General features: G+C 27.6%; 1 long non-coding RNA gene across 1 annotated transcript; it reads right to left on the bottom strand.

Annotated features, from left to right (window-relative positions):
- Positions 1 to 9,527: 9,527 nt before the first annotated feature.
- Positions 9,528 to 12,050, bottom strand: LOC139424996 (uncharacterized). The gene is made up of 3 exons (XR_011636148.1): positions 11,911 to 12,050; positions 11,698 to 11,808; positions 9,528 to 9,879 (listed from the first exon to the last, which is right to left on the bottom strand). It is a non-coding gene; the product is annotated as an uncharacterized lncRNA (long non-coding RNA).
- Between the last annotated feature and the right edge of the window lie 405 nt (positions 12,051 to 12,455).

The raw sequence follows: 12,455 nt of genomic DNA, 5'->3' as shown, positions 1-12,455 counted from the left end.
AATAATTTATCTTATAAAGCATTTAAAGATCCTAAGTAGAAAATTCTAAATTTATGATTTTTTTTCTTAAAAATGAAGTGAGTAAAATTATTTTTCACTGGTTCTTTATGATATTTGTGAAAAGTGTTTTCACACACCCTCTAAAAAATTCTGCATCAAGTAACCGTAAAAAGAGCCCAGAGTGCCGGTGCCGGTACATTTTACCGCAAAATCAATTTTTACCATAAATTTTTACGGAACAAAGAAAAAATATTTGATTTACTCTAATTTTTATTCAGTAATATTTACTGTAAAATCATTGAATCACTATAATTAAATAAATAATACAGTAAACATTGCGGTACAAAATTTACGGTAAAAATGGATTTTGCGGTAAAATGGATTTTAGGGATGCTGCATTTAGGCAATCATTAATTTTTATCCTGATTTGATCCGTAGTTTTTTTACAGTGTAACTAAATTCACCACTACCACTATGCTTAGATTACTTTTAAGGCCTGAACATATGGTAAAGTTAAAATCTTTTTTTAGAATAAGTAATTTGAAAACTTCAAGCACACTAGTTTTAAGGTCATAACTTACTAGCGGATAGAAACTTTCTCACATTTACTTTTCTAATATTCGAAACCTAAGAAGGAAATAGATTTAGTGAGCGAAATGAATTTATTTATCTCATACGAAAAGATATTTTTGATTCAGATTTAGATAAATCAACAAGGTTTTATCGAAAAAAAGAACTTCAAAATCTGATATCTAGATAAGAAAAAAAAAAGAAAGCATACGTATTTGAGAGTCTCCCATCCATCCTTGCCGCGCCCTTTCAACATTAATCGCGCATGGCGAAAATCCGACTATTAGTATCCGGGGCACGTCCTAGACTTTTATGTTTCCAACTGTATTATAAGGTCCATGAAAGGAATTCTAAATGCTCGTTGATATAAAGTCGGCAAAGTTTATTACGAAGTTTAATCTTTTGGGATATTCAAGCTCAACCACGCATAGAATATAGCCGAAGATGTTGCACAAGATTTGTTGTATTTATACGGAGTTTAATGAATAATATTATACGAATAATTTTAGATTCAGATGTCAAAATATTCCTTACAATGTACGAGAGATTTAGTAGCTAAAATTGTTTTGAAAATCTTTTTTGACGATTTTCAAAAAATATATATTTTTTGTTATATAATATTTTTAAGCGTAAAAGCGTTTCTGTATTTACGAGTAGTTTTATGAATATTACAATAAAAATAATTTTACTTCTAGAGGTTAAAATATTCGTTGCGTTATTATGCAAAGAATAAAGCCGAAGATTTTCCCCAAGATTTGTTGTATTTATACGCAATTTAATGAATAATATTATAAGAACTATTTTAGATTCAGATGTCAAAATATTCCTTACAATATACGAGAGATTTAGTAGCTACAAATGTTTTGAGAATCTTTCTTGACGATTTTCAAAAAATATATTTTATTTTGCTATAATATTTTTATGCGTAAAAGCGTTTCTGTATTTACGAGTAGTTTTATGAATAATATAATAAGAATAATTTTAGTTCTAGACGTTAAAATATTTGTTGCGTTATTACTGATAATATTATACAGAAAATTTCTGTTCTATGAGCCAAAATATTCTTAACGGTTAAACAGAGTACAATTCAATTAGATTTGATAGTTAAAACTTTGTACAAAACGCATTGAATATCATTTTGGAGTATTTTAAAAATATATATTTTCTTTTTTAATGATTAGAAAAAATAAAGCAGTACATACTATGCATTTGACTAAAAATATTACAATAATAATTGTTGTTTTAGATTTCAAAGTATGTGTTAATGGAGCGCAGATTGAAATCAAATTTAGGTAGCAGTTAATACTTTGTCTAAATCGCACTGAATATTTTTTAATAACTTAGGAAATGCTAATAATAATTTTCTTTTTAATGTTAAAAAAAGGGTTTCTCAAAATTGAGAAAAAATTTGTCTAAATAACTAATAAATTTTAAATTTAATCTAATTTTAAAACCTCATGCATACAAAACTGAAACAGCATATACTAATTTTTGAGAAAAAAGCTCGTGGAAGGAGAACAGCGTGAGAGAGATGTTTGTTGAACGCCGGCAGGATTCGAACTAAAGACCTCCCGGATTGTAGCATAAGGCTCTAACAGTCATAGTTGTACACTCCAGTCCAAGAACAGTTCGAAAACTTTATAAAGTGGCCTCCACAATACCACATCATGACATACATTAGATTAGCTTATAAGTTTTTAAGATGTAGTGAATTAAGCAAAAAGGGAAATTAAAATCACCGATCCTCTGACTATGCTAATTGGGACTATATTTTACAAATAATAATCCCTTATACCACTTAAATTAAAGATTAGTTTGTCACGATGTGTCATTGAGGCGGTCGTTGTATACAAGCTTCCTAACTCTCCTTGATTGAGATATACAACTATGCTGATAAGAGCAACCTCTTACGAATCTGGAGGTCCTTGGTTCGAGTCTTGCCGGGAGCTAACGAACATCTCTCTCACATGTTGCTCTCTCTCTACATCACTTTTGAGGCTATGACGTTTGCTCAATATTTAGTATATGGTGTTTAAATTTTGAATACCCGGGGTTTTCAAATTCGACTCTATTTGTTTTGGAGATATTTCCACACATTTTCGTTAAATTTTTAGAAACCATTTTTACAGTGTAAAGCAGTTTTTACTCGTTTTTCAATTAATAATGTAACAAAATTTTAGTTATAGATGTCAAAATACGCTTGAAACAGTGATAATATTAATGTTGAGTAAATTAAAATCAAATATTGTTGGTGTTGCTTCGAATAACACTTGCCTGCTAACCAGTTATCCTGTTTGGTAAAACCACACTAATTTAAAGTTGAGGGTGAGCTTCTTGTTGTTCAGTAGCGCCAATTATGTCCAAGATTAAGTCTTCAGTCACACACACGCGTCATAGCCTGTTTTTAAAGAGCGGATCCATTCATATATTCATTCATTCATCCACAGATCGTAATTTTTACCTGAACCATAGAACAATCAATCTCCAATTCAGTACCCCAAGAGCAGTATTTCCCAAAGTGTGGTACGCGTACCACCAGGGGTACTGGAACAGTTTAACGGGTGTATGTGTTCTTATGGGAAATATCTTGCAACAAACGAAAATTTCAAGCAATTTTATTTAAAAACAAAGCTAGGCATGAAAATTTACGATTACGTATTTTTCTATTGGCCATTTTAGAGTTAACAGTTAATAATTAGTGGTGTCAACAGTCAGTTGTGATTTTTAACTTTTGTGCAATTTTTTATAGTAAAGGTTTGTAATAAGTTCTATTTATTTTGATTAATTTCATAAAATACAATTTTTATCTCTATAACTGTTATCTCAGCAAAAACAATATCATCCTTCTCACGGATGCAAATAAACTTATTAACAAATTGTACCAAAAAAGAAAAATAAACATTTTTAAAAAAAGTACATTCATTTTTTTATTAGTGGTACACTGCTTCACGAAAAATTTAGAAATGGTACACAAAAGTCATAAGTTTGGGAAACACTGACCTAGAGGTATTGATTTGTTGTGGGAACTTAGAGGAATTTATGACCCGACAGATTTAAGGTGCACCACTCACCATTTACTACACGGGGAAACTTCGAACGGCAGAGATCGAACACACCTGTTGGATATAGGCCAAACGCCCTCCGAACCAGGCTATTCCGGCAGGAAAATCAAACGTAGTAATATACACTTTGTGTAAAACACGTTTGTTATTTTTTACATATTTATTATTTTTCATATTTATTTATGACATATTTGTTATTCTTTACATCTAACATATTTGTTTATATTTACTTTGCTATATAAGATTGAAAAAATAAGCCTGTTTCTACTTGTTTAATAAATAATATTGTAAGAAACCTTTAGTTCTAGACATCAAAATAGGTTTGAAGTAGTGATAACATAATAAGAGCTATTCTTGTTTATGACGACAAAACATTTATTACAGCAAAACAACTATCTCAGATTAAGTATTTTAAACTTTGTGCAAAAGTTTTTGTAAATCTTTTCAAATATATTTATTTATTTTCAGAGAGTAAAAAAATTGTACCGCCGTACTAACGTATTGAATAATATTATAATAATAACTTCAGCTCAAGGCGTTAAAACCTACCTTTTACTTAGTCAGAGAGACAATATTATTAGATTTTAAACTTTCTTCACGTTGAAACAGGGTAGTTCATTCAGATTAAGTTCTTGAAATTTTTTACCAAGTTCCTTGAAAATCTTCATAGAAAACATAAAAACATATTTCTTAAAAACTTCTTTAAGAACATATTTCATTTCTTTTTAAAGACAAGAAAAGAAAAGATTGGGAATAAATAACAGGGTGAGAGAGAGAATAATAATAGGGAATACAAAAATGTAAAAATAACTCATTGAGATTACTTTTTACTCTCCATTTTTTCCTTTCAAACGTCTCTGGAGGCATAGTTCATAATAGGATAGATATAAACACAATATTCATTCTTGAGAATTTAGCTCACTTTTATGATGAGATTTTTTTCGACATGACCAGCAATTTTATTCGTATTAGTTATTACATTTTTTTATATGTAGTTGTTTTTATTATGGGTTTAAAAGTATGGGATTTTTAAGGGGATTTATGAAGGTAATACTTAAAATATTTTACTACACTTAGAGCTGAAAAATCGTGAAGAAGAAGATTTAATGTGAACACCATTGTGAATTTACAAAACCATATTGCATTTCTAATTACTACATATATTAAAGCAGTCGAAAATTGAAACAATAATGAATGAATTTATAACTTTTAATATTACTAATTTAAATCATTCAAATAATAATTATTGAATTAATACATATTGCGTAATTATTTTTGTATACATTATGTTGTAAAAGTACAACGTAAAAAAATATTGGTGCATCCTACTTAAACTGGTGGTAACTGCAAAAATTGTAATGTTGACAAATAATGTCAAATAATTAGGTCGGTGGCAAGAAATTACTGATTTTCCATACATTATTAATTGATAGTGTCTATAAACGAACAAATAAGATTGATAAATGAATATGCATTATTGATAAACTAAATAACAACAGGGTGATTTATTAATCATGTCCATTTACAAAAATGCAATATTTATTTTTAAGGCCTCGGTAGGCATGTGCCTCTTTAAGACATCCCTATAGAATATAGGAGATTGTTGTGCTTTGGACTAGTTTTATTCAAATAATAAAAGGGTCATTACTTAATTTAAAACTTCATTCTATCAAAAATATACAAATTGAAAATAACAGTCATTATGTTTCAAGAGGTCAAAAACAGGCACCCATTTTCAAGACGTGAATGAGAAGAAAGAAAAGTGATTTTAATTACTTTTGTTTTTTCGCATTCACGCCTGGCAAGTTTTGAAAATGAAAGCCTGTTTTTGAGTGCTTGAAACATGTCTACTGTTATTTTCAATTTGTGCATTTTTGAAGCGAATGAAGTTTTTAATCAAGTACTATCTTACCTCTTTAAGTTCTTGAGATTATGTATTTAATAAATGGATCACTTAATTATGTTGGTAAACCAATAGATGTGAAATTAGCAAACTTATAGGTATACGTATAGGATAATACAATCTTTCACCAAACAAAGTGATAAGTAATGTGTGACGAAAGTAAACTAAATAAAATAAAGAAAAACTAATTGTTAAAATCTTAATCAATTTGTTCACTCTGTCATTAACTATAATTACGTAATAGTTAATAACGTTCTTAAAAGAAGAAAAAAGTAAATTGGATTTTAACTTTAAAACAAATAGTTCAAAGAATAAACGTATTAAGCCTTGTCTACGTTTTTGAAGACAAAATTAAATAACTTAACAACGTCAACATAAATTAGTTAATTTCCAAACGAATATTAAAAAACTTAAAATTTACTCTGTGGAATTTTAAATATGTAAATAAATAAATAAAATATTTAAATTCAGAATGAAAAAATTTAATTCATTTTAAATTCAAAATGAACATTCTTAAAAATAATCACTTTATTAACACACGCGTGAATAAATCTGAAATCATGACCTCGCGTAAATTTATTATATTCGTTTGTCATAGTAACGAAAGATCGAATTTTACATTGGATTGCTATATCTTTAGGCTAATATAGTTTATAAATAACAATATATTTCTCGTATTTCTTCCTAATCTTTCTTTCCGAAATTTTTCAAGCAAATGCCCTTTTTTTTTGTAACTTACGTTAAAACTCAGAAAGTAAAAAGAAACAAACAACAAGCTCACAAGTTAAAAATATACATAAAAATATAACAAATTACAAATTCATCTCTTATTTTAAACTGCAGCATTTTTTATTCAATAAAAGATTTTGAAAATATTTGTCTTGCGTCATAAAATACACAAAATGTTATACAAAATATTTTTTGTCCACTTTTTATTAGAAAAGGGATAAACGCGTCTGCTATTAATCATTTGAAAAACAGGAGAGAAAAAGCGAAATGTGGGTACTTTTATTTTATTTATCAAGACAAGATCTGACAAGCATTTTAAAAAAGATATGAAAATAAATCATGTGTACGTGTAAATCATCTTACAAACATACTCGAAAAAGTTGACGGAAAAAACAAGCGTTTTTAGGAAATAAAATGGGTAACATGTTTATAAAATATTTATAATATTTTTTATGATCAGCAGTCAGTAAGAGCTTTATAATAGAAAGAATTCCTAAAAGAAAAAAATACATATGCTAGTAAATTTTTTAATTTTAAATTTCAAACTTATATTTTGTAACTTTAATTCCTGAAAATATCTGATAAATATTTACTTTGCAATGATACGTTTTTGTCTGGCGTTTATACAAAGGTATCATGCTAATGTTTCATAAAATTTGCTGATTGATATGCGGCAATAATAATAATTTTAAAACAATATCATAACATAAAAGAATCATATAAGTTATGTATGTTTATTTGTGGTGTTTTGATTCAGGTGGTCCAAATTGATGTTATGGACGAAATTTGTTGCATTTCAGATAGTGGGGATAAGTACTCGCTTAGCATATTCTCGTTTGAGGAGAAGGTTTCATATTTGATGATGCAAACTAGTTAGGTTTCAAAATAAATTTCAAAAGATAATTTATATATAAAATAAAATGCAATATAGTATTTTATATTAAAATATTCCTTTATTTTTCAGTAGTCGGGGATAATAGTTTTTAAATTTTTTATTTTTATTTTCTCCTACGATAGATTAAAACGAAATCTAAGATAAATCAGTGTTATACAATACAGGTTATTATTATTGATATGTTTATTATTTATAATTGATTGTAATAAAAATTGGATTAATGGGATGAGTAACAAGGCAAGAATATGTGTGCCATTGCCCGGTATTCTCTACCGGGATGCTTTTATAATACTGAAGGATATTGTCCGGTATTCCCCACTGATTTTTTTTAAGGTTTAGTGACATTGCCAAGTATTCTCTTTACTGACTGTATTTCATATTATATCTTAATCGCGCGTTGTTATTATAAACATTGATTATTATAAAACAGCTAAATAAGATCATTAAAGAAAAACTCGTGTTTATTATAAAAAAATATTTATTGGGTAAAGAAAATATTTTTCTCTACTCATCAACTTAGTACCGATTTTTTAGAAAGAAAATGAGTGCTCATAAACCAATTATAGAAATCTCGAAACCTTTCGCCTAAAATGAGATGAAACAACAATCCTCTTCGCCGATATTGCCTGAAATGGAACGATTTTCAACTATAGTTTCAAATAAGAATGCTTCAACCAGCACTAGTCCGTTTTATTATTTGTAGAAATACATCGCTTTTTTTTTTTTTTTTTTTTTTTTTTTTTTTTTTTTTAATTGTGTAGCTTTATTTTTGGTTGAGATTATTTCCAATGTACGATTTAAAAAAAAATTAACATAGGTTATTTATTTACACACACGGGTTAGTAACTTAGCGGTCCCAACTCCGAGTAGAAGCCCGAACCATGAAATAATGAGAAAGGTATTTAAAACTTTTTTTTTTATTGTATATCTATGTAATAAAATGAAGTGCTTGTGTGTATGTGCTTCATAATCCGGAACTGAGATTTAGACAACGTGTTCAAACAGAAAATTTTAGCTTCCGAACCTAAAAATCATTTAAAAATTGCTATTAGTTTTTTGAAAAGAGACGTTTCAAAAATGAATTTTTCTCATTAGTTTTTATAAATTAGACAGTAAACGGTTCTTTTTTTCTATTATTTAAAAGATACAGGACTCAGTGATATTATCGTTTAAGGCACCATTAACTCGCGTTAATTTGCAACATATTTATTATTCATTGCGTTAGGTTGTCTTTAGTAATTGGTAAGAGAATCTACTAGAAAGTGCAATATTCTTTCGTTCTCTTCTAAAAACTACTGCTTACTAAAATAAAATTTTTCGGACTTCATTTTCACAAAAAACAAGAAACATAACACTTTTATTTAACACAAAAAATTTGTTCTATAATATCGCCATAGCAATCGATGATACAAACTCTAACTTACAGCTTACATGTACTCAAATAACAAATAAATTAAACAAAACAATTTTTAATTTATTTAAAATTTCTTAATTGAAATTTTTTTTGTGTTAAATAAAAGTGTTAAAGGAAACATAACACTTTTATTTAACACAAAAATAATTTGTTCTATATATCACCATAGCAACCGATGATGTAAGCTCTAACTTACAGCTAATATATATNCGGACTTCATTTTCACAAAAAACAAGAAACATAACACTTTTATTTAACACAAAAAATTTGTTCTATAATATCGCCATAGCAACCGATGATGTAAGCTCTAACTTACAGCTAATATATATTCAAATAACAAATAAATTAAAATCTAGCTTACAACTTACATGTACTCAAATAGCAAATAAATAAAATCTAGTACTTTTAACAGTAATAATTTAAGTAGTGTTAAAAAATCAGTTTTACGTTAAGTATTTATTTAGATATTTTGTTAGGCCAAAGAACTTATACCCTTCGCGTAAAGAAGGGAAACTTCCTATACTATCAATGTTAAGTCGTAAGGATCTTTCCCCCAACTTGGGCGCTGAAGGTGTAATGCAGGAAAGCCACCGTTAAGAGCGATTGAAGAACGGGCGCAGATCATTTGATTTTCACCCAATGCACTCATATTTTCTCCGTTAATTATTATCGGATTCGATTTTGCTTTTAAATTTTTTTCAGTTCACAAATTTAGCAGGATTATAATTTATTTTAAAGTAGTAAATATTTATTTAACTAAAGTAATTTATATTAAAAAATAAAAATTCATTAAAACTTTAAAAAATTGAGTAAAACTTATTTCCCCTTGAAAAAAAAAACTTTTTCGCTTTGTTAATTTTTCCATGTGTGTATATGTATAAGAAATGTGCTATATATAAATAAAAATTTTCAATTATATATATACTTAGAGTTTTAAAAAAATAAACAAGACACTTGTTGCAGAATTTGTTTTATCTTTATTAAACTTATCTAAAAATATTCTTTTTGGTTATATATTTTAAGAATATACTTTTCAATAAAATAAAAATTACACAAATAAAATTGTATACATTTTATACAATAAATAAATATTTGAGCAAGTTTATGAAATAAAATAACATAAAATTAAAAAGATGCAATATTGGTTCATTGGAACTGCACTAGGAACAAGTCTGCATTATTTTTGATACATAATCTTTAATTTTAGAATGTCTTGAACACAATCTACATCTGTTGTGTAGTCAGTCTGTCAGTATCAACATTCCGTAACGATACAATTTTGCTGGCCTCTAATCATTTCTTGCACCTAATATTATAAAAAAAAAATCACACAGTAAGATTAAAGTGCTAATATGACATAAGAATGCTGTCTAATTCGAGAACGGAACTTAAAATGTATGGCATTAATAAATTATATGTATTATTTTTCTTAAGTATTAATATTTTATTAAATAGTTTTAAAAAAGCAGGCAGTGTTTAAGGAAAATATTTAGAAAGGAAATTTAATAACAAAACAATTCATTGGGTGATTAAATAACAAAATCAATTAAATTTATGTTTTACTGGCAGTATCATCTTCATAGCATGCAGGGGCCCAGGGCACAAAAATATTTTAGACCTATAATGTGTCGTAATGCTTAAAAACAAACTAAAAAACTTCACATACAAAAAATAAATCATTTTTAAGATACAGTCCCTGGCCAAATTATTAGACGCACTTTAAGATTCTATGTAAAATTATAATTATCAGGTAATACTATACAGCTTTATTGTTTTTACGTAGCTGAAACCGGTTTTCACTTCTTTACGTTAGTGTATCAGTTGGTTAACAATGAAATGAAATACGTTAAAAATAAATACAAATAGGAGGTGAATGAAAAATCTCCTGAATAAAAATCCATTTGTATGTTTAATTATAAAAGTATTAACATGTATATTAATACTTTTATAATTAAATACATTATATTAATAAATTAACGCGTATGTTTAATTATAAAAGTATAGTATGTAAACTCGTGCAAATCATGTCATTATTAAAAAACTACAGTGCGTCTATTAATTTGACCTAATTATTATAATATAATAATATAGTACCTGATACAATAAATAATCTGTATTTTTATTACATTTTGTCGAATTTATATTACATATCGCCTAATTTAACCAATTGATACACAAACGTAAACAAGTACAAACCGGTTTCAGTAGCGTAAATACAATAAAGCTGTGTAGTATCACCTGAGTAATTAAGATTTTACATAGAATCTTATAGTGCGTCTAATAATTTGACCAGGGACTGTATAATGCAATAATTTTAACTAATTTTGATTACCACAAAAACTCAAATAAAGTACTTTTAAACTATGCATAGTTTAAAAAAAATTGATACGCTAACCAGTTGTAATCCTCATATAATAAAATAAGAAAAATAGTTTTCGGTTGACTTTTTAAGTTTTCTTGGTGATAAACTACTCCAATTATTGGTGTTTGATAAGCAATCACCATTTGTAGAAAAAAAATGCATACTCTATAAAAAAAAATTTTTTTTAATATATAAGGTAATGTTTTTAGTCTTAAATTCTTTTTAATGCAATTTTTCAAAAAAGTACGATTCTCTAGGGCCCCCTGAGAAAATGGGGTCCCCGGGCATTGCCCTGTGTGCCTATAAGTACAGACGGTACTGTTTACTGGACATTTAGAGCTAACAGATAAATAAAATATATATATCTACTATAAACCACTCTATAAATATTATATGAATAAAAAGTAACACTTTTTACACTTAACACTATTTAAATAATTTCATATATGTAATGAACTTTCAAAAATTTAAAATGTCAGATTTATAGATCTTTTTCACATTTCTTGAAAAACATTTAAATTTTTACTTAGTTATATACATAAATTTCATTTGTAAATATTTAATTCCGACCAAAAAAGATAAACGCACTTATGGAATTATACAGAATTTAAAAACCAAATGAAATTAAATTAAAGTCAGACACTATAAATTAGTCACACATTTAGTTACAATTCTAAGTCAGTCTTATCTAATAGGTTCATATAATCAATCATTGAAAAATAATTTACCGAAATCTTCGAAAATGCTTAACTATTTACTTACATTTCGATATTTTGAGGAAAGCGAAACAATTTCAAATTTGGATAACCCGCTCTATTTACATTGCAGTAAGCACATCTATCATAATTCTTTGCTTTGCGCACAGAAGAATCACTGAAAAATATTGAAAGAAAAAAAGTGGATTACAATCTTTATGAAAAATGAAAACAAGGAGAAAAAAATCAACAGAAGATAGGTTATACAAAGCGCACTTACTTGTTAGGGATAATTGTCAAATTAACGTCCGCCATTGATTGATTTCTCATGTGCTTCTCTCTCCAAACTCTCCTTCCAAAACTAAGGATGATATTGCGCATGCGCTGCAGTGTGCCCCTGGAGACAAATTTCTCCGCCGTACACGAATCGCTGGCATTGTGCCAAATTTTGTTACGACTTTCGCGAGTTTCCCATCTTTACACTTATACAATCTTTGGTTAGGCTTAGACATTTCGTTACGTTACGTTGTCTTAAATAGTTATTTAAGTAGTGTTGAATAGTGAGTTATAAATCATGTATTTATTTAGAACAATTATGTATTTTGTAGAAATAAAAACTTAATTTCGAAGTAATTATATAGATTTATTTTTTATCCTTTCTATAAATGGTCAAATATATTCCATGACTGTAGACATTTTAAGCATAAATGGTGCTATAGTGCCGCATATTTTCAAATTAATTATTAGCGACGGCGCTTGCCTGTTTCAAGCAATAGCATTTATAGATCATACGATACTCAAGTTAGGGCTCGAGAGGTGTTTGGA

Source organism: Parasteatoda tepidariorum, chromosome 2 (genome assembly GCF_043381705.1).
Source record: "Parasteatoda tepidariorum isolate YZ-2023 chromosome 2, CAS_Ptep_4.0, whole genome shotgun sequence".
Lineage (NCBI taxonomy): Eukaryota > Metazoa > Arthropoda > Arachnida > Araneae > Theridiidae > Parasteatoda > Parasteatoda tepidariorum.
This window is presented reverse-complemented; position numbering and strand designations above follow the sequence as displayed.